The following is a 27,814-nucleotide window of genomic DNA, read 5'->3' on the forward strand; positions in this document are numbered from 1 at the left end:
GAAAGGCATTATTTATTGTGTTTATTTGCTCATCGTGTTTCTCATAGTTTAGTCTTTTTTTTTTTTTTTTGGCCTCTCTGTGTGGCTTGCAAGATCTTAGTTCCCCGACCAGGGATTGAACCCAGGCCCTCACCAGTGAAAGCGCAGAATTCTAACCCCTGGACCGCCAGGGAATTCCCTAGTCTTCATTTCTAAAATGTTTTTTCTTTTACTCTAATTTTTCCTCGAGTTCTACCACTTCAAGCATTTTTGATGTTGTTAATTTCATCCATTTTGTGAGCCTATTTCTCTGGCATGCTTTCTTTTTCTGTAGGGATGCTTTTCTGTTTCTGAGTCTCTTTTTTCTTATAGAAATTTTGTATAGGATTTAACTTGTTACTTTCTGTTGCTCATTTTTACCTGAATTTAATATTTTGAAGGATTTGTTCAGATAGCTTTCCTATTTAGACAGAGCTCCCTCTTCTACTGCTTTGAGTAGTGTTCAGAAATATAGTGGCTTGCTGTCTGAGATTTCCAGCTTCGTACCGCACCCTACTTTTCTCCAGACCTTCTCTTCCTTTGTCTCTGTTGTCCCTGTCCTGCTCAAATTTTGATTCCTCTCTCATCAGTCTTTCTTCAGTATGGGGCCTATCCGGAAAGGAAGCCCTGGATAATCAGTTTGGAGAGTTCAAAGGGGGTGAAGTTACTCCAAACTCTTCAGTCCTTACTGACATGCACAGGCCCTTGTCTTCACCCGCCACTGGGGTGGGGGGGGCACAAAACCTCTCTCAGTTTCAGCTGCCATTGTCAGATTGGCCTGCCAGGGTTTCTATTTGGAGCTCCTCCTGTTCTCATATTTCTCTGACACCCCGGTTGCTTCCTCTGCTGTCTCCTGCATAGACACACTTAACAAGCAGGTCCTGTGACTTTCGGTGTTCATTCTCATTGCTTGTATTTTGGGGTTTGTGGGGATACCTTGTCATCTAATTTTGTTATAAATGTTTCCCATGGGACTTCTCTGGTGGCGCAGTGGTTAAGAATCCGCCTGCCAGTGCAGGGGACACGGCTTCGAGCCCTGGTGGGGGAAGATCTCATATGCTGCGGAGCAACTAAGCTCATGCGCCACAGCTACTGAGCCTGCGCTCTAGAGCCCGGGAGCCACAACTACTGAAGCCCGCACGCCTAGAGCCAGTGCTCTGCAATGAGAAGCCCGCGCACGGCAAGGAAGAGCAGCCCCCGCTCGAGGCAACTAGAGAAAGACGGCACGTAGCAACAAAGACCAAACGCAGCCAAAAATAAATAAAAATACAAATAAATAAATTTATAAAAAAAAAAAAATAGAATGTAAGTTCCATGAGAGCTCACGAACAGCACCTGGCAATATAGTTGGGGCTCAGTAAATATTTGGTGAAAGAAAAATGTTCCACAAAAAGCAGCTTATTTGGAGGTTGAGAGAAAAGGGTCAGTTTATGGCAGATACACAAAGCGGGATAGAGAAGTGGTAAGAGATAAGGCTGGAGGATTGGGCCAAGTCAGTGTAGGGCCTTGTAAGCCAGTTAAGGAGTTTGCCCTTTATCCTGAAGGCAATGAAAATCCTTTAAAAGATTTTAAGCAAGGGAGTGGTCTGATGAAATTTCTGGGTTTTTTTTTTTTTTCTTTGATCCATGTCTATGTAGAGATGTGTTTCTTTTTTTTTCAATTTATTTATTATTTATTTATTATTTATTTTTGGCTGTGTTGGGTCTTCGTTTCTGTGCGAGGGCTTTCTCTAGTTGCGGTGAGTGGGGGCCACTCTTCATCGCAATGCGCGGGCCTCTCACTATCGCGGCCTCTCTTGTTGCGGAGCACAGGTTCCAGATGCGCAGGCTCAGTAGTTGTGGCTTACGGGCCTAGTTGCTCCACGGCATGTGGGATCTTCCCAGACCAGGGCTCAAACCCGTGTCCCCTGCATTGGCGGGCAGATTCTCAACCACTGTGCCACCAGGGAAGCCCTCTGGGTTTTTTAATACAGATTTTTAAATTTTAATACATTTATTTATTTATTTATTTTTGGCTGCCTTGGGTCTTTGTTGCTGCGCACGGGCTTTCTCTAGTTGCGGCGAGCAGGGGTTACTCTTCGTTGCGGTGCGCGGGCTTCTCATTGCAGTGGCTTCTCTTGTTGCGGAGCATGGGCTCTAGGTGCATGGGCTTCAGTAGTTGTGGCACGTGGGCTCAGTAGTTGTGGCACGTGGGCTCAGTAGTTGTGGCACGCGGGCTCAGTAGTTGTGGCACACGGGCTTAGTTGCTCCGTGGAATGTACGATCTTCCTGGACCAGGGATCGAAACTGTGTCCCCTGCATTGGCAGGCGGATTCTTAACCACTGCACCATCAGGGAAGTCCCAAATTTCTGGTTCTTGTTGTTTTTTTCTAACATCACAAACTTCAGTAAGGAGAATGGATTGTGGGAGACAAAACTGGAGACAAGATTAGAATCCAGGGACTTCCCTGGTGGCGCAGTGGTTAAGAATCCGCCTGCCAATGCAGGGGACACGGGTTCGATCCCTGGTCCGGGAAGATCCCACATGCCGCAGAGCAGCTAAGCCCGTGCGTCACAACTACTGAGCCTGCGCTCTAGAGCCCACGAGCCACAACTACTGAAGCCCGCACGCCTAGAGCCCGTGCTCCGCAAAAGAAAAGCCACTGCAATGAGAAGCCCACACACCGCAACAAAGAGTAGCCCCCGCTCACCGTAACTAGAAAAACCCTGCATGCAGCAACAAAGACCCAACGCAGCCAAAAATAAATAAATAAAAAATAAATAAATTAAAAAAAAAAAAGATTAGAATCCAGGGGAATAGTCCAGCATTTGAATATAAATGATGAATAAAAAACTGAATTACAGTGATCTGATTTTCAGATAGCTGGCACAGTGGAAAACATAATCAGAATCCAAAAGGCAATAGAATGGCCAGAAGAAATCTCAAAGAGATGATAATTAGCCAAGATAAATGAAAGCTCATTCATTCAGGCCCCCAATTCATAACTGATGAACAAGGATAGGCTGGTTTAATAATAGCTTGTGGAAGATAAATATTATGTGATATCACATACGTGGAATCTAAAAACTAATACAAATGAACTTATTTACAAAACAGAAACAGACTCACCGACATAGAAAACAAACTTATTCCAAAGGGGAAAGGGGGGAGGGATAAATGAGGAGTATGGGATTAACAGATACATAGCGCTATATACAAAATAAACAATAAGGATTTATCTTATAGCACACAGAACTATATTCAATATCTTATAATAACCTATAATGGAAAAGAATCTGAAAAAGAATATATATATGTATAACTAAAATACTTTGCTGTACACATGAAATTAACACAGTATTATAAATCAACTATAGTCCAATTAAGAAAAAATATTAGCTTGTGTAACAGCAACACTATATGAAGTGACGCTATGATGAAACTAACCAAAAATGTTAATTTACTTTTTTTAAAAACAAAAGTATTTTGTTTTTAAAATTCACATTGAGATATAATTCACGTATGATATAATTAACTCATTAAAAGTGTACAATTCAGTGGTTTTTAGTATATTCACAGATATGTGCAACCATCACTACAGTCAATTTTAGAACATTTCCATCACCTCAAAAAGAAACCTCAGGGCTTCCCTGGTGGCGCAGTGGTTGAGAATCTGCCTGCCAATGTAGGGCACACGGGTTCAAGCCCTGGTCTGGGAAGATCCCACATGCCGCGGAGCAACTAGGCCCGTGAGCCACAACTACTGCGCCTGCGCGTCTGGAGCTTGTGCTCTGCAACAAGAGAGGCCGCGACAGTGAGAGGCTCGCGCACCGCGATGAAGAGTGGCCCCCGCTCGCCGCAACTAGACAAAGCCCTCGCACAGAAACGAAGACCCAACACAGCCAAAAATAAATAAATAAATTAATTAATGTTTAAAAAAAAAGAAACCTCATACCTATTCGCTATCATCCTCCTACCCCCAGTCATCCCTTTCCTAGCCCTAAGCAACCACTAATCTACTTTCTGTCTCTATAGATTACCCTTTTCAGGACTTTCATAAAAATAGAATTATATAATATGTGGCCTTTTCTGACTGGCTTCTTTCATTTAGCATAATGTTTTCAAGGTTCATTGAAGTTGTAGCATTTATCAATACTCCATTCTTTTTATGGGCAAATAATATTCAGTTGTCTGGATACACCACATTTGGTTTATCCATTTTCTGTTGATAGACATTTGGGTTGTTTCCATTGTAGGGTAGGTAGAAATTTACCTCTATCCATCTTAGGTCCTCAGCTAGGGCTCTTTAACAAAAGGATAGATTAACGAGAGAAAAACAAACAAGTTTATTGACACATGCAGTGCATATCACACATGAGAAACTTCAACGAAGAGTAACTTGAAGCAATGACTTAGAACTCTGGCTAACATGGCATCTTCAAAAAAAAAACAATAAATTCGTGGAGAAATGATAGGACAAAGGAAAAGGGTTTTATAATGAGAACCTGCTGTATAGCACAGGGAACTCTCCTTAATGCTCTGTGGTGACCTAAATGGGAAGGAAATCCAAAAAAGAGGGGATATATGTATACATTCAGCTGATTCACTTCACCGTACAGCAGAAATTAACACAACATTGTACAGCAACTCTACCCCCAATTAAAAATATATAAATAAATAAAGGAAAAGGGTTTTAGGCTTCTAAGGGTGGCCAACTGTGGGAAGATAAATATATGGGAGGAAACTAATGGAGTGAGGTTTGTTTGCAGATTTCTCTGGTGCCGTCTCTGGGCTGATAAGCGTCTAGAGTGTCTCTAGTAAAGGAGAATTTATATCCTGCCTTCAGGCAGAAAAGGAGGAGGGTAGAGAGAGAAAGCTTTTTCTGTGTTTGCTTTATTCTTTTTTTTAATATTTATTTATTTATTTGGCTGTGCCGGGTCTTAGTTGCGGCATGTGGGATCTGGTTCCCTGACCAGGGATCAAACCCAGGCCCCCTGCATTGGGAGCACGGAGTCTTAGCCACTGGACCACCAGGGAAGTTTCTGTGTTTGCTGTTTTTAATTGCCTTCAGCTCAAAATAATTTTTTTTTGTCAAAGAGGCATATTTTGAGATGATATATTCTGATTTCCTTCACCATCTTTTGGCTAGTATGAATAATGCGGTAATAAACATTCGTGTACAAGTTTTGGTGGGAACATATGTTTTCATTTCTCTTGGGTATATAACCAGAAATGGAATTGCTGGGTCATTTAATTTAGGCTTTGGCTCCATTAATAGACATAGTGTTCAGGATGTGCTAAGTGGTAGCCCCATCTGTCATCTGATATTCAGTCTTGAGCTACACACTTTAACAAACTGGACCACGTACAACCAAGAGAGACAGGGGCAATAGAAAAGAGATTGTTAAGCGAGTCACTTGAAGAACAGTGGGAGGACCTGGAGACATTTGGCTGGAGAAAAGTAAACGAAAGGGGAAAAGAGAGACATCGTCAAGTATCTGAAGAGTTGTGACATAGGGCTTCCCTGGTGGCACAGTGGTTAAGAATCCGCCTGCCAATGCAGGAGACACAGGTTCGAGCCCTGGCCCGGGAAGATCCCACATGCCGTGGAGCAATTAAGCCCATGTGCCACAACTACTGAGCCTGCACTCTAGAGCCCACAAGCCACAACTACTGAGCCCGCGTGCCACAACTACTGAAGCCCGTGTGCCTAGAGCCCGTGCTCCACAACAAGAGAAGCCACTGCAATGAGAAGCCCGCACACTGCAAGGAAGAGTAGCCCCCACTCACCGCAACTAGAGAAAGCCCGCATGCAGCAACGAAGACCCAACACAGCCAAAAATAAATAAATAAATAAATAAATTAAAAAAAAAAAAAAAGAGTTGTGACATAGAAGAGGGATTAACCAGAGGGTAGAATGAGGCCTACTTGATAGAAGTTACAGAGAAACATAATTGGTCTGATGATTTTCCTTCCTTCCTTTCTTCTTTCCTTCTTTCCTTTCCAATTATTTTATTTTTTGACTACATAAAACATGAACAAAACAGAAAGTACAAAAGGATTATACAGTGATGTCTTGCATTCAGTTCCCCTTCTTATAAGCAGTTTCTTGTATATCCTTCAAGATATAGTTTAAACATATGTAAACAGATTTTTTACATATATATATATTTTTTTAATTTTTTTATTTTTTGGCCGTGCCACGCAGCATGCAGGATCTTCCCTGACCAGGGATCTTCCCCATGCCCCCTGCATTGGGAGCGTGGAGTCTTAACCACTGGACCGCCAGGGAAGTCCAGATTTTTTACTTTTTAAAAAGAAATTTTGGGGAATTACCTGGTGGTCCAGTGGTTAGGACTCAGCGCTTTCACTGCTGGGGCCCAGGTTCCATCCCTGGTTGGGGAACCAAGATCCCGAAAGCCGGTGCGGTGTGGCTATAAAAAAAAAGAAAGAAATTTTGTGTTTTTAGAGAGAGTAAAAACATTTCTAACTCTCACAGTGGCCCAACCCTGTAATGACTGTCTCAGGCATTCCCTATCCTGGGGGTATTTGGGGAAAATTGGCAAACAATCATCCTTTAATCTTCTGGGGTATCCTTCTCTTGCAGTTTATTTGTTGGAGAAACTTAGATTGTTGTCCTATAAAATTTCCTGCATTCTGAATTTTGCTGACTGTGTGGTATCTTTCCTTTGGCCTATGAATTTGTTGTAAATTGGTATTGGATTGAGAGGCTGATCAGATTCAGATTTGATTATTTTGGTAAGACTCCTTCATAGATGATAGTGAGTTCTTCCATCAGGAGGCATATAATATCTGGTTACCTCTTTTTGTGATATTAGCAACTGTTGTTGCTCAAGGCTTAAATCCATACATTCATTAGGTGTTGCAAAATGGTGATATTCTAATTATAATATCCCTTCTTCATTTATTGGCTGGCATATTCTGATAATGAGAAACTTCCCCTCAGAGTAGAAGTAGGCTACTCTGATGTATAGCTCATATAGGAAAGGCAAGATAAATGTTTGATACTTGATCAAAAGTTTTCAAAATAATGGGTTGGTTCCCTCTCATCTTCCAATGATGACTACTTCATATTTCTTAAAAGAACATTATGAATTCATAGATTTATTTTTATTTAATGTGCTCTAATCCATTGTGGTTATTATCCTAGTTACATTGAGATGGTTACATTGGGATTCATTTCAGGTTGGCTCTTGAGTTCTTCTGATATAACGTTAGTAGTCTTTGATAGCTTCTCCCATTGTCTCTTCAATCCATTATAAATCAAGTTTAATCCACACCATTTGAGAGAAATTTGTTAAAGTCTTCAAAAACCTCCATATGTGATCAAATCTCTGGCCAGTTCTCAATCCTCACCCTTCTTGCCCTCCCAGCAGTATTTGTCCCTGCTTATTAAAAGTCTTTCTTTGCTTTTCTTCTGAGACACTCTTCTCTCTTGGTTTTCCTCCTACTTCACGGACACATTTGCTCTCTGTCTTCTTTGAGGGATCTTCCCCACTTCCTAACCTAGGGAGTGAGAGTAGACAGTGAAACAGTTCAAGGACTGAGCCCTAAGACCCTTCACCATTTAGAGATCAGAAAGAAGAGGGAGATATAGCAAAGGAAGAGCAAACTAAACCTAAAGCTAGCACAAAGAAGGAAATAATAAAGATTAGAGCAGAGGTAAATGAAATAGAGTATAGAAAAATAATAGAGAGGGACTTCCCTGGTGGTCCAGTGGTTAAGAATCCGCCTTCCAATGCAGGGGATGTGGGTAAGATCCCACAGGCCGTGGGGCAACTAAGGGCACGTGCTCTAGAGCCTGTGGGCCACAGCTAGAGAGCCCGCGAGCTCTGGAGCCCCCGTGCCACAACTAGAGAGAAGCTCGCATGCCGCAATGAAGATCCCACGTGCTGCAAGACCCAATGCAGCCAAATAGATAAATAAATACTTTTTTAAAAAAAAAAGTGAATCCCAAAGTTAATTATTTGAAAAGAACAAAATTGACAAACCTTTAACTAGTCTAAGAAAAAGAGAGACACAGATATCTAAAATCAGAAATAAAAATGGAGCCATTACTACCAACCTTACAGAAATAAAAGGACTGTAAGAGAATACTGTGAACAATTGCACACCAACAAATTAGATTACCTAGATGAAATGAGCAAATCCATGGAACACAGGAATTACCAAAACTGACTCAAGAAGAAATAAAGTGTCTGAACCTACCCATAACAAGTAGGGATATTGAATCAGTAACCAAAACCCTCCCAACCGAAAAAATGTCCAGGATCAGGCTTCACTGGTAAAATCTACCAAACATTTTAAAAACTGACATCAGTGCTTCTCAAACTCTTAAGAAGAGAAGGAAGAAGAAGAAGGAGAAGGTGAGGGAAGAAGAAATTCCCTAACTCATTCTATGAGGCCAACATTACCCCAATATCAAAGCCAGAAAAAGACAACACAAGAAAAGAAAATTACAATCAGGGTCATTCCGTTCATTCAAAATATTGTGCAACCACCACCTCTGTGGAGTTCTAAAACGTTTTCATCACCCCCAAATAAAACCCCATATCCGCTAAGCAGTTACTCCCTGTACCGCTCTATCCCTGGCCCTGGCAACCCCAATCTTTCTGTTTTTATGGATTTATCTATTCTGAATGATTTATATAAAAGGGATCAAACAATATGATCTTTTATGCCAGGCTTTCTTTCACTTAGCATAATGTTTGCAAAGTTGTTTTTTTGGTTTGTTTGTTTGTTTTTGGCGGCAGCATGCGGCATGCAGGAATCTTAGTTCCCCCAACCAGGGATCAAACCGAACCCGGGACTTCCCTGGTGCCACAGTGGTTAAGAATCTGCCTGCCAATGCAGGGTACACAGGTTCAAGCCCTGGTCGGAGAAGATCCCACATGCCGCGGAGCAACTAAGCCCATGCGCCTCAACTACTGAGCCTGAGCTCTACAGCCCACAAGCCACAACTACTGAAGCCCGCTCCTAGAGCCCGTGCTCCGCAACAAGAGAAGCCACTGCAATGAGAAGCCCGCACACCGCAACGAAGAGTAGCCCCTGCTCGCCACAACTAGAAAAAGCCTGAGGACGTCATCAAGATGGCGACGAGGTGAGTCCTGACTTGGCGTTCTGTCGCCGTAAGAGCTAACTATCCGTGAACAAGACATCGCTGAGAGGGTCCTAGAACACGGGGGTGAGGCCGAAGAACCCGCTGCACCACAGGCACCAAGACAGACTGCGTTAGAAGCCGTGTGGACGAAAGGCTCTTGGTGCTCCAGCCAGGCATCAGGGCCGTGCCTCTGAGGTGGGAGAGCCAACTTCAGGACACTGGTCCACAAGAGACCTCCCAGCTCCACGTAATACTAAACGGCAAAAATCTCTCAGAGATCTCCATCTCAACATCAAGACCCAGCTTCACTCAACGACCAGCAAGCTACAGTGCTGGACACCCTATGCCAAACAACTAGCAAGACAGGAACACAGCCCCATCCATTAGCAGAGAGGCTGCCTAAAATCATAATAAGGCCACAGACACCCCAAAATACACCACCAGACGTGGACGTGCCCACCAGAAAGACAAGATCCAGCCTCATCCACCAGAGCTCAGGCACTAGTTCCCTCCACCAGGAAGCCTACACAACCCACTGAACCAACCTTAGCCACTGGGGACAGGTACCAAAAACAACGGGAACTACAAACCTGCAGCCTGTGAAAAGGAGACCCCAAACACAGTAAGATAAGCAAAATGAGACAACAGAAAAACACACAGCAGATGAAGGAGCAGGGTCAAAACACACCAGATTTAACAAATGAAGAGGAAATAGGTAGTCTACCTGAAAAAGAATTGAGAATAATGATAGTAAGGATGATCCAAAATCTTGGAAATAGAATAGACAAAATGCAAGAAACATTTAACAAGGACGTAGAAGAACTAAAGAGGAACCAAGCAATGATGAAAAACACAATAAATGAAATTAAAAATACTCTAGATGGGATCAATAGCAGAATAACTGAGGCAGAAGAAAGGATAAGTGACCTGGAAGATAAAATGGTGGAAATAACTACTACAGAGCAGGATAAAGAAAAAAGAATGAAAAGAACTGAGGACAGTCTCAGAGACCTCTGGGACAACATTAAACGCACCAACATTCGAATTATAGGGGTCCCAGAAGAAGAAGAGGAAAAGAAAGGGACTGAGAAAATATTTGAAGAGATTATAGTTGAAAACTTCCCTAATATGGGAAAGGAAATAGTTAATCAAGTCCTGGAAGCACAGAGAGTCCCATACAGGATAAGCCCAAGGAGAAACACGCCAAGACACATATTAATCAAACTGTCAAAAATTAAATATAAGGAAAACATATTAAAGTCAGCAAGGGAAAAACAACAAATAACACACAAGGGAATCCCCATAAGGTTAACATCTGATCTTTCAGCAGAAACTCTGCAAGCCAGAAGGGAGTGGCAGGATATACTTAAAGTGATGAAGGAGAAAAACCTACAACCAAGATTACTCTACCCAGCAAGGATCTCATTCAGATTTGATGGAGAAATTAAAACCTTTACAGACAAGCAAAAGCTGAGAGAGTTCAGCACCACCAAACCAGCTTTACAACAAAGGCTAAAGGAACTTCTCTAGGCAAGAAACACAAGAGAAGGAAAACACCTACAATAACAAACCCAAAACATTTAAGAAAATGGGAATAGGAACATACATATCGATAATTACCTTGAATGTAAATGGATTAAATGCTCCCACCAAAAGACACAGGCTGGCTGAATGGATACAAAAACAAGACCCATATATATGCTGTCTACAAGAGACCCACTTCAGACCTAGAGACACATACAGACTGAAAGTGAGGGGATGGAAAAAGATATTCCATGCAAATGGAAATCAAAAGAAAGCTGGAGTAGCAATTCTCATATCAGACAAAATAGACTTTAAAATAAAGACTATTACAAGAGACAAAGAAGGACACTATATAATGATCAAGGGATCGATCCAAGAGGAAGGTATAACAATTGTAAATATTTATGCACCCAACATAGGAGCACCTCAATACATAAGGCAAGTACTAACAGCCATAAAAGGGGAAATCGACAGCAACACAATCATAGTAGGGGACTTTAACACCCCACTTTCACCAATGGACAGATCATCCAAAATGAAAATAAATAAGGAAACACAAGCTTTAAATGATACATTAAACAAGATGGACTTAATTGATATTTATAGGACATTCCACCCAAAAACAACAGAATACACATTTTTCTCAAGTGCTCATGGAACATTCTCCAGGATAGATCATATCTTGGGTCACAAATCAAGCCTTGGTAAATTTAAGAAAATTGAAATCGTATCAAGTATCTTTTCCGACCACAACGCTATGAGACTAGATATCAATTACAGGAAAAGATCTGTAAAAAATACAAACACATGGAGGCTACACAATACACTACTTAATAACGAAGTGATCACTGAATAAATCAAAGGGGAAATCAAAAAATACCTAGAAACAAATGACAATGGAGATACGACGACCCAAAACCTATGGGACGCAGCAAAAGCAGTGCTAAGAGGGAAGTTTATAGCAATACAAGCCTACCTCAAGAAACAGGAAACATCTCGAATAAACAACCTAACCTTGCACCTAAAGCAATTAGAGAAAGAAGAACAAAAAAACCCCAAAGCCAGCAGAAGGAAAGAAATTATAAAGATCAGGTCAGAAATAAATGAAAAAGAAATGAAGGAAACAATAGCAAAAATCAATGAAACTAAAAGCTGGTTCTTTGAGAAGATAAACAAAATTGATAAACCATTAGCCAGACTCATCAAGAGAAAAAGGGAGAAGACTCAGATCAATAGAATTAGAAACGAAAAAGGAGAAGTAACCACTGACACTGCAGAAATACAAAAGATCATGAGAGATTACTACAAGCAACTCTATGCCAATAAAATGGACAACCTGGAAGAAATGGACAGATTCTTAGAAATGCACAAACTGCCAAGACTGAACCAGGAAGAAATAGAAAATATGAACAGACCAATCACAAGCACTGAAATTGAAACTGTGATTAAAAACCTTCCAACAAACAAAAGCCCAGGACCAGATGGCTTCACAGGTGAATTCTATCAAACATTTAGAGAAGAGCTAACACCTATCCTTCTCAAACTCTTCCAAAATATTGCAGAGGGAGGAACACTCCCAAACTCATTCTATGAGGCCACCATCACCCTGATACCAAAACCAGACAAAGATGTCACAAAGAAAGAAAACTACAGGCCAATATCACTGATGAACATAGATGCAAAAATCCTCAACAAAATACTAGCAAACAGAATCCAACAGCACATTAAAAGGATCATACACCATGATCAAGTGGGGTTTATCCCAGGAATGCAAGGATTCTTCAATATACGCAAATCAATCAATGTGATACACCATATTAACAAATTGAAGGAGAAAAACCATATGATCATCTCAATAGATGCAGAGAAAGCTTTCGACAAAATTCAACACCCATTTATGATAAAAGCCCTGCAGAAAGTAGGCATAGAGGGAACTTTCCTCAACATAATAAAGGCCATATATGACAAACCCACAGCCAACATTGTCCTCAATGGTGAAAAACTGAAACCATTTCCACTAAGATCAGGAACAAGACAAGGTTGCCCACTCTCACCACTATTATTCAACATAGTTTTGGAAGTGTTAGCCACAGCAATCAGAGAAGACAAAGAAATAAAAGGAATCCAAATCGGAAAAGAAGAAGTAAAGCTGTCACTATTTGCAGATGACATGATACTATACATAGAGAATCCTAAAGATGCTACCAGAAAACTCCTAGAGCTAATCAATGAATTTGGTAAAGTAGCAGGATACAAAATTAATGCACAGAAATCTCTTGCATTTCTATACACTAATGATGAAAAATCTGAAAGTGAAATTAAGAAAACACTCCCATTTACCATTGCAACAAAAAGAATAAAATATCTAGGAATAAACCTACCTAAGGAGACAAAAGACCTGTATGCAGAAAATTATAAGACACTGATGAAAGAAATTAAAGATGATACAAATAGATGGAGAGATATACCATGTTCCTGGATTGGAAGAATCAACATTGTGAAAATGACTCTACTACCCAAAGCAATCTACAGATTCAATGCAATCCCTATCAAACTACCACTGGCATTTTTCACAGAACTAGAACAAAAAATTTCACAATTTGTATGGAAACACAAAAGACCCCGAATAGCCAAAGCAATCTTGAGAACGAAAAATGGAGCTGGGGGAATCAGGCTCCCTGACTTCAGACTATATTACAAAGCTTCAGTAATCAAGACAGTTTGGTACTGGCACAAAAACAGAAATATAGATCAATGGAACAGGATAGAAAGCCCAGAGATAAACCCACACACATATGGTCACCTTATCTTTGATAAAGGAGGCAAGCATATACAGTGGAGAAAAGACAGCCTCTTCAATAAGTGGTGCTGGGAAAATTGGACAGGTACATGTAAAAGTATGAAATTAGAACACTCCCTGACACCATGCACAAAAATAAACTCAAAATGGATTAAAGACCTAAGTGTAAAGACCTAAGACTATCCAACTCTTAGAGGAAAACATAGGCAGAACACTCTATGACATACATCACAGCAAGATTCTTTTTGACCCAGCTCCCAGAGAAATGGAAATAAGAACACAAGTAAACAAATGGGACCTAATGAAACTTAAGAGCTTTTGCACAGCAAAGGAAACCATAAACAAGACCAAAAGACAACCATCAGAATGGGAGAAAATATTTGCAAATGAAGCAACTGACAAAGGATTAATCTCCAAGATTTACAAGCAGCTCATGCAGCTCAATAACAAAAAAACGAACAACCCAATCCAAAAATGGGCAGAAGACCTAAACAGACATTTCTCCAAAGAAGATATACAGATGGCCTACAGACACATGAAAGAATGCTCAACATCATTAATCATTAGAGAAATGCAAATCAAAACTACAATGAGATATCATCTCACACCAGTCAGAATGGCCAGCATCAAAAAATCTAGAAACAATAAATGCTGGAGAGGGTGTGGAGGAAAGGGAACACTCTTGCACTGTTGGTGGGAATGTAAATTGATACAGCCACTATGGAGAACAGTATGGAGGTTCCTTAAAAAACTACAAATAGAACTACCATACGACCCAGCAATCCCAATACTGGGCATATACCCTGAGAAAACCATAGGTCAAAAAGAGTCATGTACCAAAATGTTCATTGCAGCTCTATTTACAATAGCCAGGACGTGGAAGCAACCTAAATGTCCATCGACAGATAAATGGATAAAGAAGATGTGGCACATATATACAATGGAATATTACTCAGCCATAAAAAGAAATGAAATGGAGGTATTTGTAATGAGGTGGATGGAGTTAGAGTCTGTCATACAGAGTGAAGTAAGTCAGAAAGAGAAAAACAAATACAGTATGCTAACACATATATACGGAATCTAAGGGAAAAAAAAAAAAAAAAAAAAGGCCATGAAGAACCTAGTGGCAAGACGGGAATAAAGACACAGACCTACTAGAGAATGGACTTGAGGATATGGGGAGGGGGTGGGGTGAGATGTGACAGGGTAAGAGAGTGTCATGGACATATATACACTACCAAATGTAAAATAGATAACTAGTGGGAAGCAGCCGCATAGCACAGGGAGATCAGCTCAGTGCTTTGTGACCACCTAGAGGGGTGGGATGGGGAGGGTGGGAGGGAGGGAGATGCATGAGGGAAGAGAAATGGGAACATATTGTATATGTATAACTGATTCACTTTGTTATAAAGCAGAAGCTAACACACCATTGTAAGGCAATTATACTTCAATAAAGATGTTTAAAAATAAAGAAAGAAAGAAAGAAAGAAAGAAAAAAGAAAAAAAAAAAAAAAAAAAGAAAAAGCCTGAGTGCAGCAACAAAGACCCAACGCAGCCAAAAATAAATAAATTAAATAAATAAATAAATAAATAAATAGAATGTTCTGTCTTAAAAAAAAGAAACTGAACCCGTGCCCCCTGCAGTGGGAGCACAGAGTCTTAACCACTGGACCACCAGGGAAGCCCCCAATGTTTTCAAGGTTTGTATCATTAGGTATGATATTTGCTGTAGGTTTTTGGTAAGTACTCTCTATCAAATTTTTTTTTTTAATTTATTTTATTTATCTTTGGCTGTGTTGGGTCTTCGTTTCTGTGCAAGGGCTTTCTCTAGTTGTGGCAAGCGGGGGCCACTCTTCATCGCGGTGCGCGGGCCTCTATCAAATTTTTTAAAGTTCTTATCTATTCCTAGTTTGTTAATTTTTTTTAATTTTTAATTTTAAAATTTATTTTTTATTTTTTGGCCACGCAGCCTGCAGGATCTTAGTTCCCCGACCAGGGATCGAACCCGGGCCTTAGCAGTGAAAGCGCCGAGTCCTAATCACTGGACTGCCAGGGAATTCCTATGTTTTTTCAAAAATCATCAATGGGTGTTGTATTTTATCAAATAGTTTTTCTGCATTCGTAGAGAGGATTACATGATTTTTCTCCTTTATACTGTTAATGTAGTAAATTATATTATTTGGTTTTCCAGTGTTAAACCTTACTGGAATTACTGAAATAAACCCAACCTGACTACAGTGTTTTATAATTTTAGCCCATCAATGGATTCTGTTTGCTAATATTTTGTGTAGCTAATATTTTGCATCAAAGTTAATGAGAGATGGGCCTGTAATTTTCCTATTTCTTAATAAATTTGTTCAGGTTATATTGTCTCATAAAATGAATGGGAAATTGTTTCCTTTTTTCTATTATCTAGAAAAGTTTTTGTAAGATCGTCCCTAAATGGAATAATTCACTAGGACATCTATTGGGGTCTAGAATTTTCTTGTGGGAAAGTTTTTATATTATGTATTCAATTTCTTTAATAGATACAGAACCATTCAGAATTTTTTATTACTTCTTTGATCAGTTTAGGTAAGTTTTGTTTTCCTAAGAATGTTTCTATTTCAACCAACTTTTAAAATTTAATTTAATAAAGTTACTTATAATATCCTCTTGTTATCTGTAGAATCTATAGGAAGCCTCCTTTTTTATTCCTGATATTGGAACAAACTTAGCTTTGTTGATCTTCAAAACTGCGTATTTATTTTGTATTTCGTTAGTTTCAGCTCTTTTTTAAAAAAATTAATTTAGTTTATTCTTGACTGCGGTCGGGTCTTAGTTGCAGCACATGGGATCTTCATTGTGGCATGTGGAATCTTTCACTGTGGCACGTGGGCTTCTCTCTAGTTGTGGCGTGAGGGTTTTCTCTCCCTAGTTTGGGCACCCGGGCTTAGTTGCCCCACGGCATGTGGGATCTTAGTTCCCCGACCAGGGATCGAACCCGCGTCCCTGGCATCGGAAGGCAGATTCTTTACCACTGGACCACCAGGGAAGTCCCAGTTTCAGCTCTTATCTTTATTATTTACTTTCCTCTACTTTCTTTGGGTTTTTTTCTCTTTTTCTGACTTCTCGAAATGGATGCCTATGGCTAGGGCTACCATACTGGACAACAAAGATCTAAAGGACTCAAAGGTAATGGTCCCCATTGTATCTTAATTTAATTCACCAATCTGGTCCCTGCAAAAAAAACAATAGATCCTGGAGGATTACAGTGAACTATTGCAAACTCAACCAACTACTAGCCCTAATTGCAGCTGCTTTGCCACATGTGGTATCATTACTAGAGCAGAAAAATAACTAGGCCTCAAGTACATGGTATGCAACCATTGCTCTGGCAAACACATTCTTTTCCATTCCTATCAGAAAGGAGAACAAAAATAGTTCACATTCGCTTGGAAAAGGCAACAATATGCATTTACAGTCTTGCCCCAAGGCTATGTTAAATCTCCTGTCCTCTGTCAGAAAATAGTCTAAAGAGACCTCACCAGCTGTACATCTCTCAGAACATCATTATACTGATCTGCTATACTGACAACATCAAGTAAATTGGACTGGTTGAGCAGGAAGTGGCAAGTATGTCAGATGCCTTTTGGTAAGACACTTGCTCTCCAGAGGGTGAGATACTAACCTTTTTTCAGAGTTCCCTCCAGATTAGTTGCAGCATTGCGACTGCTCAGCAGTCCAACTTCTCCTTTCCAATCCTGTTTCCTTCCTTTCCTGCAAGTGTTGATCTCAAGAGCACTCACTAATAAACTGCCTGCAGTCTAATCTCCACTTTAGAATTGGCTTCTCTGGAAACTCAACCTATGATCAAGAGAAAAGCTTTACCAGGCAAAAATAAACCAAAAGCAAATTGGGATTTTAATGTGATAAAATTCAAGGCAAATAATTATGGGACAAAGGAGAGAGTATTACATAACAATAAGATAAAGAGGACAAGAAACTATAGCCATCATAAATGTGTTTGCCAACGTAGGCTCAAAATATATAAATTTTAATAGTTAACTTTGGGCTTCCCTGGTGGCACAGTGGTTAAGAATCCACCTGCCAATGCAGGGGACACGGGTTCAAGCCCTGTTCGGGGAAGATCCTACATGCCGTGGAGCAACTAAGCCCGTGCGCCACAACTACTGAGCCTGCGCTCTAGAGCCCGGGAGCTACAACTACTGAGCCCGAGTGCCACAACTACTGAAGCCCGCGCTGCTAGAGCCCGTGCTCCGCAACAAGAAAAGGCACCTCAGTGAGAAGCCCACGTACTGCAACGAAGAGTAGCCCCGCTTGCCGCAACTAGAGAAAGCCTGCATGCAGCAACGAAGACCCAATGCAGCCAAAAAATAAATAAATTAATTTTTAAAAGACAAACAGTAAGCAAAGATATAAATAAAAGATCTGAATAATACAATTAATAAGCTCAATATATGATATATGAAGAATTCTACATATAACAAATAGATAATACACTTTTTCTAGCACATGTGGAACATTTACAAAAAAATGACTGCAGAAAATTACAGAGGAAGGCTTAATATTACATTTTAAAAAATCAGTATTATACAGCCTATGTTCTATGACTTTAATGCAATAACATGAGAAATTACTAAGCAAAGGATAACTTTTTAAAGTTGACAAATGTCTGGAAACTAAAAACATACTATTAGTAGTAAACTTTGGGTTAAAAAAAATAAGAGAAATTATGAAATACTTTAAATGAAAGTTTATCAAATTTTCTAGGATACAACGAAAGCTTTAATTAGAGATGTAGAATGTTAAATATACTTGAAAGAAAGCAAAAATTTTGGAAACTGATGAACAAAGCATTCAACTCAAGAATGAATCAACTATTAGAACTGGAGTTTTTAACATACCCTCTCAGACAAACAATAAGGTGAAATACAGAAAATCTGAAGGATATTGTTAACAAGGTAAATCTGTGAGATATATGAAGAAGAAATAAGAATAAAGAGGCGACTTCCTTGGTCCAGTGGTTAAGACTCCGTGCTCCCAATGCACGGGGCCTGCGTTCGATCCCTGATCGGGGAACTAGATCCTGCATGCCGCAACTACAGATCCTGTACGCGGCAGTGAAGATCCAGCACACGGCAACTAAGACCCGGTACAACGAAATAAATAAATAAATATTTTTAAAAAAGAATAAAGAGAATCATATAATCAATGAACAAGAGAGGAAACAAAAAGAGAACTCTAGCTAAAATGATAAAGAAGACCAAAAGAAAAAAAAGATGCAAATAAGCAAAATACAGAATGAAAATGGAACACAGACTCCACAGATACAACACAAACACAATAGGTTTTTTTTATGTTAATTTAAATGTAGTTTTCCATTATGGCTTATCACAGGATATTGAATATAGTTCCCTATGCTATACAGTAGGACCTTGTAGTTTATCCAGCCTATATATAATAGTTTGCATGTGCTAATCCCACACTCCCAATCCTTCCCTCCCCCACCCCCCTCTTTGGCAACCACAAGTCTGTTCTCTATATTTGTGAGTCTGTTTTTGTTTCATAGATATGTTCATTTGTGTCATATTTTAGATTCCACATATAAGTGATATCATATGGTATTTGTCTTTCTCTTTCTGACTTCCTTTGCTTAGTATGCTAATCTCTAGGTCCATCCATGTTGCTGCAAATGACATTATTTCATTCTTTTTAATGGCTGAGTAATATTCCAGTGTATATATGTATACCACCTCTTCTTTATCCATTCATCTGTCAATGGACATTTAGGTTATTTCCATGTCTTGGCTATTGTAAATAGTGCTGCTATGAACATAGGGGTTCATGTATCTTTTTGAACTACAGTTTTATCTGGGTATGTGCCCAGGAGTGGGATTGCTGGATCATACGGCAATTCTAATTTTAGTTTTTTTTTAAAATTAATTTTTATTGAAGTATAGTTGCTTTACAATGCTGTGTTAGTTTCTACTGTACAGCTATACTTATACATATATCCCCTCTTTTTTGGATTTCCTTCCCATTTAGGTCACCAGAGAGCACTGAGTAGAGTTCCCTGAGCTATACAGTAGGTTCTCATTAGTTATCTATTTTATACATAGTATCAATAGTCTATATATGTCAATCCCAATCTCCCAATTCATCCCTCCCCACTTTCCTCCCTTGGTGTTCATATGTTTGTTCTCTACATCTGTGTCTCTATTTCTGCTCTGCAAATAAGATAATCCATACCATTTTTCTAGATTCCACATACATGCGTTAATATATGATATTTGTTTTTCTCTTCCTGAATTACTTCACTCAGTATGATAGTCTCTAGGTCCATCCACATCTCTACAAATGACCCAATTTTTTTCCTTTTTATGGCTGAGTAATATTCCATTGTATATATACACCACATCTTCTTTATCCATTCCTCAGCTGATGGACACTTAGGTTGCTTCCATGTCCTGGCTATTGTAAATTGTGCTGCAATGAACATTGGGGTGCATGTGTCTTTTTGAATTATGGTTTTCTCAGGGTATATGCCCAGCAGTGGGATCGCTGGATCATATGGTAGTTCTATTTTTAGTTTTTCAAGGAAACTCCATGCTGTTCTCCATAGTGGCTGCATTATTTTTAGTTCTTTGAGGAACCTCCATACTGTTTTCCATAATGGCTGTACCAGTTACATTCCCACCAATAGTGTAAGAGGTTTCCCTTTTCTCCACACCCTCTCCAGCATTTATTATTGTAGACTTTTTTTTTTTTTTTTGGCTGCAGTGGGTCTTCTTGCTGTGCGCTGGTTGTTTTTTTCTAGTTGTGGCGAGCGGGGGCTACTCTTCGTTGTGGTGCGTGGGCTTCTCCTGTTGCAGAGCACAGGCTCTAGGCACCCGGGCTTCAGTAGTGTGGCACGTGGGCTCAGTAGTTGTGGCTCGCAGGCTCTAGAGCGCAGGCTCAGTAGGTGTGGCACACGGGCTTAGTTGCTCCGTGGCATGTGGGATCTTCCCAGACTAGGGCTCGAACCCGTGTCTCCTGCATTGGCAGGTGGATTCTTAACCACTGTGCCACCAGGGAAGCCCTATTGTAGACTTTTTAATGATGGGCATTCTTACTGGTGTGAGGTGGTACCTCGTTGTTTTGATTTGCATTTCTCTAATACTTAGCATTTTTTCATGTGCCTGTTGGCCATCTGTATGTCTTCTTTGGAGAAATGTCTATTTAGGTCTTCTGGGGGAATTCCCTGGTGGTCCAGTGGTTAGGAGTCCGAGCTTTAATTGCCAAGGCCCAGGTTTGATCCCTGGTCAGGGAACTAAGATCCCATATGCCACATGGTGCAGCCAAAAAAAAAAAAAAAAAAAAATTTAGGTCTTCTGCCCATTTTTTGATTGGGTTTTGTTTGTTTTGTTTGTTGTTGTTGTTATTGAACTGTAGGAGCTGTTTGTATATTTTGGAAATTAAGCCCTTGTTGGTAGCATCGTTTGCAAATATTTTCTCCCAGTCTGTAGGTTGTGTTTTTGTTTTGTTTATGTTTTCCTTTGCTGTGCAAAAGCTTCTAAGTTTGATTAGGTCCCATTTGTTTAATTTTACTTTTATTTCTATTGCCCTGAGAGACTGACCTAACAAAACATTGGTATGGGGACTTCCCTGGTGGCACAGTGGTTAAGAATCTGCCTGCCAGTGCAGGGGAAACGGGTTCGAGCCCTGGTCCAGGAAGATCCCACATGCCAAGGAGCAACTAAGCCTGTGTGCCACAACTACTGAGCCTGTGCTCTACAGCCCTTGAGCCACAACTACTGAGCCTGTGTGCCGCAACTACTGAAGCCCACGCACCTAGAGCCCCTGCTCCACAACATGAGAAGCCCAAACACGAAGAGAAGCCCTCGCTCGCCTCAGCTAGAGAAAGCCCATGCGCAGCAACAAAGACCCACTGCAGCCAAAAAAAAAAAAAAAACAAAGCAACAATGGTATGATTTACATCAGAGAATGTTTTGCCTATGTTCTCTTCTAGGAGTTTTATGGTGTCATGTCTTACATTTAAGTCTTTAAGCCATTTTGAGTTTATTTTGACACAACAGTTTTTTTAAATTTTACTTACTAGATTACTGGTTTATTATAAAAGGATACAACTCAGGGAGCAGCCTGATGGAAGAGATGTATAAGGCAAAGTATGTGGGAGTTTCCATGCCATCTCCAGGTGCCACTCTCCCCACATCTCCACATGTTCACCAACTCAGAAGCTCCCACAACAGATTTTTTAAAAAATAATAACAATATTGGACTTCCCTGGAGGTCCAGTGGTTAAGACTTCTCGCTTCCACTGCAGGGGGCACAGGTTCGATCCCTGGTCTGGGTAATATTCCACATGCTGCATGGCCAAAAAAACAAAACAAACAAAACAATATTATTAATAACCATACACTAATAAATTTATAAGTCTAAGTGAAATGCATAAATTCTGGGAAAATATAAATAGCAAAATGGATCGAGAAGGAATTTAAAACCAGCAAGCGTTAAAGAAATTAAATGTTAATCAAAGGGACTTCCCTGGCAGTCCAGTGGTTAGGACTCCATGCTTTCACTGCCATGGGCCCGGAGCAGCCATAAACAAACAAACAAATAAAGGTTTAAAAGATAAATAAATAAAATGTTAATCAAAGACTTTCCTACCAAAAGTTTTGACCCAGATGATTTTACAGATATGTTCTACTGATTTTCAAGAACAGTTTCTTACTACTTCATGCAAGTTTTTCAGAAACTAGAAAAGGAGTGTGCAGACAATTATTTTTTAATATACTAAGGTAACTAGTATTTTACTTAGTACACTTGTATATACACACATAAGTATAAGATGTATATATATACATATACATAAGATGGACCAGTAACATTCATTTCATGCATTTTCATTATCCGGTTTTAGGATCAAGATAACGACTATTGATTGGGTAATATTCATGTTATACTCAGAAATGTTTTTTAATAAATATTTATTTATTTATTTATTTGTGGCTGCATTGGGTCTTCGTTGCTGCACACAGGCTTTCTCTAGTTGTGGCGAGCGGGGACGGCACTCGGGTTCAGTAGTTGTGGCTGGCGGGCTCTAGAGCGCAGGCTCAGTAGTTGTGGTGCACGGGCTTAGTTGCTCAGCGGCATGTGGGATCTTCCTGGACCAGGGCTCGAACCTGTGTCCCCTGAATTGGCAGGCAGATTCTTAACCAGTGCGCCACCAGGGAAGTCCCATAAATTTTTTTTGTTCCGCGGCATGTGGGATCCTACTTCCCTGACCAGGCATCAAATCCGTACCCCCTACATTGGAAGGACGGAGTCTTAACCACTGGACTGCCAGGGAAGTTCCCAGAAATCTTTGTAATGTTCTTATTAGTTGTAATTGTGTCTGTGGGGTTTTGTTTGTTTGTTTTTGCATAAATCACTCTTGCAGGGGCTTTTTTTTTTTTTTTTTTTGGTGCGAGGGCCGCACCGGGCGGGCATTCAGGATCTTAGTTCCCCACCAGGGATCGAACCAGCACCCCCTGTAGTGGAAGCCTGGAGTCTTAACCACTGGACCGCCAAGGAAGTCCCTGCAGGAGCTTTATGTTAAATGAAACTTACTTGGCATATACCTTTTACCTCTTCTAAGTATTTATTTAACAAGGTCCATTTCAAAGGATTCTGTATGTAAAATACCTCCCCTGAAGTTTTCTCCCCTAAAAAATAACTTCGTAAAAAATGCCCATTTTTTCTATCTATGTAGTACTAGCATTTTTTAGTATTAAAAATTTACTACTGGGCTTCCCTGGTGGCGCAGTGGTTGAGAATCTGCCTGCTAATGCAGGGGACACGGGTTCGAGCCCTGGTCTGGGAAGATCCTACATGCCGCGGAGCAACTAGGCCCGTGAGCCACAACTACTGAGCCTGCGCGTCTGGAGCCTGTGCTCCGCAACGGGAGAGGCCACGATAGTGAGAGGCCCGCGCACCACGATGAAGAGTGGCCCCCGCTTGCCGCAGCTAGAGGAAGCCCTCGCACAGAAACGAAGACCCAACACAGCCAAATAAATAAATAAATTAAAAAAAAAAAAGACTAACAGCTATAAATATAATGATTGAAAAATGTATCCACATATTAATTAACAATTTAAAAAAAAAAATTTACTACTATCGGGACTTCCCTAGTGGCGCAGTGGTTAAGAATCCGCCTGCCAATGCAGGGGACACAGGTTTGAGCAGGGGACACGGGCTCAAGCCCTAGTCTGGGAAGATCCCACATGCCGCGGCACAACTAAGCCCGTGCACCACAACTACTGAGCCTGTGCTTTAGAGCCCGTGAGACACAACTACTGAGCTCGCGTGCCACAACTACTGAAGCCCGCGCGCCTAGAGCCCGTGCTCCACAACAAGAGAAGCCACCGCAATGAGAAGCCCGCGCACTGCAACAAGGAGTAGCCCCCGGTCGCCGCAACTAGAGAAAGCCTGCACGCAGCAACAAAGACCCAACTGCAGCCAAAAATAAATAAATTTTAAAAAAAAATTTACTACTATCAACAAATGATGCTGGAACAACTGGGCATACACGTGCTGGTGTGGGGCAGGGGGAGATTATGGGGACTAGGAAGGAGGAATTGCCAAAAGGCACAAGGAAATTTTCCTGGGTGATGGATATGTTCATTATTTTGATTGTGGTTATGTATGTCAAAACATCACATTGTAGACTTGATATATGTGCAGTTTATTGTATATCAATTATATCTCAATTATACCTCAATAAATCATTGCCAGGGTGGGGAAGTCTTTAAATATATCAAGATCACAAACCATAAGAATAATAGTGACTAATTAGATTATACCAAAATTAAGGATTTCTGTTCAGTAAACAATATTATTGACAGTTAATGATAAAAGTTAGGAAGAGATATTTGCAATGTCTAAAATCAATGAAGGACTAATATGGGAAATTCATATACACTAAACTGCTACAGGGAATTCCCTGGCGGTCCAGTGGTTAGGAGTCGGTGCTTTCACTGCCGGGGCCTGGGTTCAGTCCCTGGTAGGGGAAATAAGATCCTGCAAGCCAAGTGGTGCGGCCAAAATAAATAAATGAATAAAATAAACTGCTACAAATCAATTTTTTAAAATGGGAATCTCAATAGAAAAATAGGCAAAGGAAAATGAATAGGCAATTCATAAAAGGAAAACCAAAAGTAAGAAAAAATTTGAGAAGATGTTCAAACACATTAAAGAAATGCAATGAGGTATTTTTAATTCATGGCAAATTGGAAATTTGAGTAATGTCAAGGACTTCCCTGGTGGTGCAGTGGTTAAGAATCTGCCTGCCAATGCAGGGGACACGGGTTCGAGTCCTGGCTCGGGAAGATCCCACATGCCACGGAGCAACTAAGCCCATGTGCCACAACTACTGAGCCCATGTACCACAACTGTTGAAGCCTGTGTGCCTAGAGCCCGTGCTCTAGAGAAGCCACCGCAATGAGAAGCCTGCACTCAGCAAGGAAGAGCAGCCCCTGAGAGCCACAACTAGAGAAAGCCCCGCGGGCAGCAACAAAGACCCAACGCAGCCAAAAATAAATAAATTTTAAAAATAAAAATAAAAATAACGTCAAGTATTGGCAAGAAGGTTGGGATATAGAAATTCCACTATTAATGGTGTGACATTCCAGAGACTGTGGAGCTCAATATGCAGAAGAAATTGCCACAGAACCAAAGGAGACATGTACGTACAAGGATATTTATTGCAGCATCGCTTGTGGTATCAGGAAGCTGGAGGCAATCATTGGAGTAGTGAACAAATAAAGGATAGGGATTCCCACAATAGAGTATCTTGCAGCAGTTAGGAGCAAAGGACTAGAAGGCCACGAGGGGCGTGGTCAGAGAAAGTTTATTTGTTTTGTTTTATTTTTTTAAGATGGTAGATATTACAGCACACTTGTATGCTAATAGGAATTATCTAGTAGAGAGAAAAATTGATAATACAGGAGAAAGGGGATAATACAGGAAAAAAACAAGAAGAAATGGACTGACGGGGCTTCCCTGGTGGCGCAGTGGTTAAGAATCCGCCTGCCAGTGCAGGGGACACGGGTTTGAGCTCTGGTCCCGGAAGATCCCACATGCCGCGGAGCAACTAAGCCTGTGCGCCACCACTACTGATCCTGCGCTCTAGAGCCTGCGTGCCATAACTACTGAGCCCACGTGCCACAACTACTGAAGCCTGCGTGCCTAGAGCCCAAGCTCCGGAACAAGAGAAGCCGCCGCAATGAGAAGCCCGCGCACCGCAACAAAGAGTAGCCCCCGCTCGCCACAACTAAAGAAGGCCACGTGCAGCAACGAAGACCCAATGCAGCCAAAAATAAATAAATTAATTAATTAATTAATTTAAAAAAAAAGAAATGGACTGAGGTGTAGAACTGGAGGGTGGGGGTGAGGGTGGGGTGAGGGATGGGAATGGGAGAGTGACAGTTAGCTTAAATAGCAGCAATGACAATTCACTGAAACAAGATGGAAGTCAGAATACGTAAGTGAGGAGGGAGGTAATTTGGCCAGATTGGTGTTAGATAGATAAGGATGTTTTCTTTTGATTACTTTCACAGTAAAACAAGAATCAAAGTTATCATCTAAGAGTAAGGAAAAATAAAGGGATGCTGGATAACTGCAGAGAGCGTTCGTAAATAAAGCGTCCCTTCCTTCATTTATTGAGTCAGGGCAGCACCCAACAGAGGTGGCCCCTTACTTGTCAGCTTTATCCAGTGTTTACGTCCCTGCTGTTGAGCATAATGTATTGAAGAATGGATATCAGCAAGCACACCTGGGTATCTAGTTGGGGAGGGTAGGGTTATGGTTGGTGATAATAGGAAGAAATACAGCTAGCTTTCAGTAATGAAGACCTCCCTGTCTTTTCTCAGTAAATACAGATGACAACCTTTAAGTAAATATGACTGCTCTACAAACAAAGAAACTAAGGAGGGTTTCCTCCTTCAGAACCAGAGCCTGAAGACTAACTAGGTCAAGGTGGATGAGCGATAAAATGAAAGGTCCCGTAAGTGGTATTAGCTCAGTTATCACGGGAGTTTGATTCTGAGCAGGTGATGCTCCAGTCTCGGAGTGACATACGAAATCCTAGGCAGAAACCGGAGTCCCTCCTTCTGGTCACCTGATCATCTCAGCATTGTCACCGGGTGGATGACCTTGGAGTAGTCCCACATTTCCAGTTCTGTAAACTAGAGTGATGTCCCCAGCTCACATAATTTTTATGTTAAGTGAAACATTCTCTAAGTTGAGGAAGCACTTGAAAACGACGTGGTATATGTATGTATATGTTAATGTTGCTATTACTATTATGACTGTTATGTAAGTGGTCAGGGCAAGATCAACGCCCAGAGGGCAAAGGTAGCCTCCAGAGAGGTAGCCTCCCCAGAGAATGGGCCCTCTAGGATGCAGATCAATACAAAGCAAGTTTAAAGAATTTTAGCCAGTAATCTTTGCTCGGAGTGAGAGGCGGGATTTTTCTTAATCAAAGTTCAAATGTTCTTGAAGTCTTCAGGCTTGAAACTCCGGGGAAGATACTTAGGCTCTCTGGGCAAGATCCGGAATGCAACGCCGTGTGGGGCCTCACTGCCGCCGGTTGGGCACCAGGGGGTGCCCGTCGGATCCACTTGGAGTCTGGCTGGGTTTGGGGCAGCCCCTCGCGGTGCGCCCCAACGCCTCTGGCCAGAATCCCGGAGCTGGTGCTGGAGGTGCCCAGGGTTCATGCCTTTCGGGGACGCAGTCTCTAGTGCCCTCTCCGCGTCCCCCTCCTTCTCCTCTCCAGCGAGAGCCCGGGCCCGGAAGGCCTGGGAAAGTGAGCGCCTGTGGTGGGAACGCTGGCCGCCCCGACGGCGCGGTCCGACCCCAGTGTGCAAGGGGAGGCAGCTGTTCTCCCAGGCGGCCTTGGGGGGCAGCAGAGGGGACGGCGACAGGTGCGGGAGCCCCTCCCGGAGTGGAAGTGAAAAGGCGGGCTTCGGGGTCTGTTCCCAGGCTGGAAGCCACCCCCGCCCCCCAACCAAATCCCCGGGAGAGGCCGGGCCGGCGCCGGGTCTGGAGGAGGAAGCGGCCGGAGACACTGCAATTTCACGCGGCCTCTGGGGCTCGGGTTCCTCGGCAGGGTGCATGAGTTATGGGGTTTCGAGGCGGTTCCGGGGAAACTGAGGTGGCCTGAGCGGGCGGCAAAAACACCCTCCCCCTCAAAAACACACTCGGAGAGAAACATTCACATTCAGACGGAAAATCCCCCAAGTGACCCAACCGGCTAGGGGAGTTGAGTGATTTGGTTAGTGGGCGAGGCCAGCTTGCAGGGGGTCGGGCTTTGGAGCGCTCTCCCCACCCCC

The 27,814-nt window shown here is 41.5% G+C and overlaps 2 long non-coding RNA genes across 3 annotated transcripts in view; both read right to left on the reverse strand.

Annotated features, from left to right (window-relative positions):
- The window catches only part of LOC309609531, a 42,103-nt gene that overhangs the window by 14,163 nt on the left and 126 nt on the right, over positions 1-27,814 (reverse strand). Inside the window, exons 2-4 of one of the 2 annotated variants that reach the window (XR_014233470.1) lie at positions 17,113-21,810; positions 6,334-6,431; positions 4,330-6,020 (exon numbers count right to left, since the gene is read on the reverse strand). This is a non-coding gene — a long non-coding RNA (uncharacterized lncRNA). Of the gene's footprint in view, positions 1-4,329; positions 6,021-6,333; positions 9,091-14,968; positions 21,811-27,814 lie in introns of those variants that run through there. The other variant, XR_014233469.1, reaches the window with a different exon arrangement.
- On the reverse strand, positions 22,885-27,813 carry LOC309609541. The gene is made up of 2 exons (XR_014233482.1): positions 23,608-27,813; positions 22,885-23,238 (listed from the first exon to the last, which is right to left on the reverse strand). It is a non-coding gene; the product is annotated as an uncharacterized lncRNA (long non-coding RNA).

This window comes from Balaenoptera borealis, assembly GCF_965194805.1.
Source record: "Balaenoptera borealis genome assembly, chromosome: 13".
In the NCBI taxonomy this organism is placed as follows: domain Eukaryota; kingdom Metazoa; phylum Chordata; class Mammalia; order Artiodactyla; family Balaenopteridae; genus Balaenoptera; species Balaenoptera borealis.